We start from the raw sequence: 6,457 nt of genomic DNA, 5'->3' as shown, positions 1-6,457 counted from the left end.
TAAATTTTTAATGATATCCGTAACTGGAAATATTGATATTCGTAACTGATTTTATTTCTAAACAATTCAATCATGTTTGGTATGAAATAAATGTCTCTGGTTATTAAAAGTGTAATATATTTTAATCAGAAATGTTCTTCGAAGACTTAAAATTATATATGTGAAAATATTGATCAGGCTTCCAATTCTATATTTCTATATAGATATAGGAAGATGTCGTGTGAGTGCCAATGAGACAACTCTCCCTTCAAATAACAATTTTAAAAAGTAAACCATTATAGGTCAATGTACGGCCTTCAACACGGAGCCTTGGCTCTCACCGAACAACAAGCTATAAAGGGCCCTCAAATTACTAGTGTAAAACCATTCAAACGGGAAAACCAACGGTCGAATCTATATAAAAAAACGAGAAACACGTATAAATTACATAAACAAACGACACATACTGTACATCAGATTCCTGACTTAGGACACGTGCAAACATTTGCGGCGGGATTAAACGTTTTAATGGTAACTATAGAGTCAGTAGCATGAATAGTGAGATAGAGGGCGGAAATTTGATAGCTTTTAATACATGAAATATAAGTAAAATTGAGAACGGACAGTCCTTACACAAAAAAAAATCAAAATCTCAAACACACCAAACATAGGACAAGGTACAATAAGGGCCAATTTTGGCCCCCTCTTGAAAAACATTGAATTTATTATTTCATGCTGTGTTTGTTTGCAACAAGTAAGGATACTGTTCGGTGGTTGTTGTGGTTCATACGTGTTTCTTGTTTCTAGTTTTTTTTTTTATATAAAGATTAAACCGTTGGTTTGAATTGCTACATTAGTCACTTGTGTGTCCTTGATAGCTTGCTGGTCGGTGTAAGCCAAAGCTCTGTGTTAAAGGTCGTACTTTGACCTATAATTGTTTACTTTTTACATGTTGTGACCTGGAAGGAGAGTAGTATCATTGGCACTCATACCACATCTTCTTATTTCTATATATGTTGCAAAAGTTATTTCTTTTGGGTGGATGTGTATGTTTAAGCGTGGATTCATATAAGACGGATTCTTACAGTATGCACCCTTTTATTAATTCATTGTACAATTAAATAAATATAATAAATGAATTAAAACGCCTGATATCGTAGGTTCTGACACCGGCCTGGTCAAACCTAAGACTCAAAAATTGGTATTTGCTGATTTCCGTTAATCAATTGGCATTAAGGGGTAAGAACAAAGTCTAGTTGAATCGGAGTGTCAAGTTAGGGTAATATGTCTTCCTGTGGACTGTAACCTTTTTAGCTATAGTACAATAAAAATTAATGAAACAAACAACCCATGCAGCAACACGATGTCCAAAAGTTAGCACTTTGTGTAAACATGAATTATTATTAAAATAGTCAATTATATGAATTAACTGTTTACAAAACTTTATATTGTTTGAAAAAACTACGGATAATATATTCATGAAAAAATAACCTTTATTAGCTGTATATCGCAAAAAAAAAAATCGGAATATTGAGCCTTTTATGGTCTTTTGACATTTTTTTATTCGACCGATGAGTCTTTTGTATGCGAAACACACGTCTTACAATCAAGATGTCTTTAATTATGATGCGTTTTATTCCTTTCATATTCAATACTTATTTTTATTCTTTTGAATATGTTTAAATTCATTCTACATGTAGTGCTGTTATTTAAGAAGACATATGATTGATTGAATGTTGTTTCCTGACCGTCCAGTGACAAATACTTTATGCATGCACATTTTAATGAAAAGATATGTAGAGAATGATTTGCAAACAAGAAATACGAAGTAGCACGCGTTGTCGTCAAGATAGAACAACGGGAAGGCGGGTGACAATTACAAATAATAAGTCCAATAAATTCAACACCATGACCAAAACATAACTCAAGATACATAATTTAGATCATAAAAGTGTTGGATAGTTTTGTTTAATCTTGATTATTGTTATACTTACACAATTAACTAATTAAAATTGTCACATGGTGTCTTCTTATGTCATATAAATTACAATGTATGTTATTATTCACAGTTCTGTAGTTTATTTCGCCATCGCCATCTATATTTATATTAAATGATTGTCTAAAATGTTAACTTGGTATGCCATACTTGGTAGAAATGCGAACGTGAAAGAAAGCACTTTTCACAAAAGTGTCATCGGAGATTAAAACATTCCAGGGCGACGATTTCGTCAATTATGAAACAAAATAAGTATATGCACTGTTTGAGTATGAACCAGTTATTATATTCATTCACAATTACGTTCCCAGAATTTCTCTGAAGTTTGTCACAGTTCCGTCTAATTTGGGTCAAATTTCGACGGTCTGCTAAAATTTCACTTTAAATTCAAGAATAATGAATTATACAGGAATATCCTGTTTTCCTGTCTCAAATATGTTTATTTTACGTCCTGAAGAAACTAGCCATTATTATTGCGTACCATGAATACATTTCGGTCGGATCCAGTAAATACCGGAAATCATCTCCGGTCCGCAATTCGGTTAAAAATTTCGATGATTCAATGAAAACTACTGACGATTTTTGTCACTTTTTTGAATTTTTAACTATGAGCGTACTTACGACCCACTAAAATATTTGAACTGCATCAACATTTATGTTCAAGGAATGTCTGGTATAAATATGATCGTGGGTCGTAGGTACGCTCATAGTTTAAAATGCAGAAAAAGGTTTAGAAACTTCCATTTTTCTGGCCTTTTCGCGAATCTTGAGGTCTTTACAGCAACAGAGCATGAATAATGTCAGCGGAAGTTGAAAAATCTATTGATGTTTACACAAATATAGATTTTAAACTTTAAAAATAATGTATTATAATTAATGGCAGGTCACTTTTAATTTGAACGAAATTAGGGGCCGTTCTCTGATGCTTATCGTACCTTGTCCTTTGGTCGGTTTCATCATATTTATAGTCGTGTAATGATGCTTGAATTAGAAAAAAAACCGAAAGATTTAAATTCGTTCATCATTGTCACGTGGGTTGAATATAATTGACCTGACTTAAGATTAAATTTCAATATTATGTCTATAGTTATATGATTTTGAAATATTTTTCCCATTTAAATGCAACACATTTATAAATGAACTAGGTATGATCATGAATTTAAGATACATGTACATGTAAGTAGCAATGATTAGAAATACGAAAAAGATTTTTGTTTTGATAAAAAAAAACATTAATACGGCAACGCTAAAAATCAAGTTGAACATTCCAAACATTTAAGGCACAGTGCAAAATCTTCTAGTAGGTGACTTGTTCTCTGCAACATGTATTTTTTTTTTTACGGTAAACAAAAAAAAAAAATGATTTAAAGAATAAATAGGAGGAAAGCGAACAGTTTGTTTTTTGCATTCAAATTAAGTTTATCTGTGAATTCCAAATACTTATCCAAAAATTTACAAAACCACATGTGTTCAGTATAGACTATATTAGTTTCAGTTTTATCTCTGTCATGTTTGCTTGAATTTTTGACAAAACAAAAAATAAGCAAATATTTAAATTCATTCATCGTTGTTAAATCAATTGACTATACCATAAAAACTTTGTTTAGGGTTATATGAACTATTCTCACAATTTAAATGCAAAAACATGTATGTATGAAAAAGAAACGATTATGGATTTTAGATACACGTAAGTACCAATAATAAGCTATACGATCCAGAAACGTATCTTTAATACATAAAAATTAAGAGGGCTACGCTAAAATCATGTTAAACATGCCATACATATAAAAGACAGTGTAAAATCATCAATTGGATTCACTAGTCCTATGCAAGATGTATTTCCTTTACAATAAACAAAAGAAAAGATTGATATTCCTAAAGTAGTGAACGTAGAAAAGTTCATAATAGATATAGGAAGATGTGGTATGAGTGCCAATGAGACAACTCTCCATCCAAACAACAATTTATAAAAGTAAACCATTATAGGTCAAGGTACGGCCTTCAACACGGAGACTTGGCTAACATCGAGCTATAAAGGACCCCAAAATTACTAGTGTAAAACCATTCAAACGGGAAAAAAGAAAACATGGCCAACAGGAAAGCGTACCCAGCTTTTAACCAGGCCGTCTTCTATGCTCCTCTAATATTAATTTGAACATTTCCCCCTTTTCCCCATTTTGAGTGCAAACTATTTCACTCTCAAACCAAGTAACAATTTATAAAAGTAACCCATTATAGGTTAAGGTACGGTCTTCAACACGGAGCCTAGGTTCACACCGAACAGCAAGCTATAAAGGGCCCCAAAAATTACTAGTGTAAAACCATTCAAACGGGAAAATCAACGGTCTAATCTATATAAAAACGAGATACGAGAAACACGTATTAATTACACAAACAGACGACAACCACTGTACATGAGATTCCTGACTAAGGACAGGTGCAAACATTTGCAGCGGGATTAAACGTTTTAATGGTTCCAAAACGTCTCCCTACATTTTTTACAATTGAGAGGTTTATCTAGCTATGAAACCAGGTTTAAGCCACCATTTTGTACATAAGAAAATGCCTGTAACAAGTCAGGAATATGACAGTTGTTATCCATTTGTTTGATGTGTTTAGGTTTTTGATTTTGCAATTCGATTAGGGACTTTCCGTTTTGAATGTTCCTCGAAGTTCAGTATTTATGTGAATTTACTTTTTTCAACTATTTGCCTTGTTCGGGGAAATGGATTGTTTGAACGTTTTTGCGATTTTTATTTCACGTGTTTCCATGTTCAGAACCCCCTTTACCCCCATCAACTTTTAATTCAGCTTTCGGTGGCCTAGTGTTACCTCTCCTCGTCAGTAGAGTCTAGAGTTGTAACACAGCACATGCTATATTAGCTATGAAGATGAAATTGATTGCAGATTAGTTCAATATATATAGTCAGCAGTGTTTAAGGACATCTGTTGTTCGAGATAATCTTTTTCACTTTTTTTTGGTCTTTTGAAAAATGTTGTTTGTGCTGTATTAGACCACTCTACAAAAAAAAATGTTTTGCATGCACTCGTATAAAAATTATGGTTTTTATCCAACGCAATCATAGCTTTGAACGTTGGTTTCAATTTAGACTTGTTTATTTATAGGTATATATTTACTATTTTGTTGTTGATATTGTACCCTTTTAGACGGTGACCTATAGTTGTTAATGTCTGTGTCATTTTGGTCTTTTGTGGATAGTTGTCTCATTGGCAATCATACCACATGTTCTTTTTTATATTGTTGAATATATGTATATATACATATATAGGTTCTTCCATCATAGCCCATAGTTAAAATTAAGAGTATCTATGTATGCTGTATGCACACTAGTCGTCCGTAGTTAAAGCTAGGAGCTAGTATATGTTTACTCTTCTTACATAGTTTATATATGCTGCCATTAGACCACGGGGGGTCTCAACATGGGATTTTGGGTACAGGTGTGCAGCTGGGATTTTAAAAACACCCCCCATTCATATATTGAATAATTGTGAAATCCCTACCTATACATATATTTCACAGCGAAATCATAACCCATTCATATATTTATCACCCATTGATATATCACAATCGGTCAATTACTACCTATTGATATATTTCCTCGGTAAAATTGCACCCCATTGATATATTTGACGGATCAAAAAAGGGACCCATTCCAGCGGCACATATGTATATACCTTTATATAGGAAGAGACCCCCCCCCGTGCATTAGACAACATAAACTGATACTAGTTCTTGTAATATCACATCGATAAAAAACAAGAACAGTTCAAATAAGCAAAATTAAGTAAAAATTTTAAAATTAAATGACTTCTAAAGTGAAAATATTTTAACAAAAAAACTCAAATAATAAAACAGAGGTCATTCATCAAGCCCATATGTTTAAAAGTGTATAAGCCTTTTAACATGTGTTAAATATTACTTAGTAACAACAAGTATTTAAAGTTATTTATAGTAATGTGGAATCTTACAAAAACATATCGAATTAAGAAGAGGGTTAAATGTCAGCTTGATAGTTCAACAATTACTTTGTCCATGGTATATTTTCAAATGTGTATATCAAAGATTCAGAAGATATATGATATATTAATTGATCATGAGTTTACTCATAACGGTTAGGCAAAGCTATATCTTGAAAAAAAACTAGTGCATTTGAACTCCAGTCCTATATGAGCAGATGTCCAAACATATGACTTTATTCAAACTGTTTAGGAATATTTTTTCTGTGCTTGGGCTATTGTTATGACGTTTTAATAAACGTTTTTCCAGACGACCAATAAAATGGCATATTAAGGTGGTTTCTTGAAAAAGTGCTTCCATCTAGAACAATGGGAGCATTCACCAACTTTGTTGTCATCTTTTTTAAGAATATTTTTGTAATTGCCTATTTTTGCATTCAAATTTGATTCCTTGTATGTATTGATTATATAATAAATTTGGTCGGTTTCGTCATATTCATGTTT

This window comes from Mytilus galloprovincialis, chromosome 14 (assembly GCF_965363235.1).
Source record: "Mytilus galloprovincialis chromosome 14, xbMytGall1.hap1.1, whole genome shotgun sequence".
NCBI lineage: Eukaryota > Metazoa > Mollusca > Bivalvia > Mytilida > Mytilidae > Mytilus > Mytilus galloprovincialis.
The sequence above is the reverse complement of the archived record's forward strand: the minus strand, read 5'-3'. Positions refer to the sequence as shown.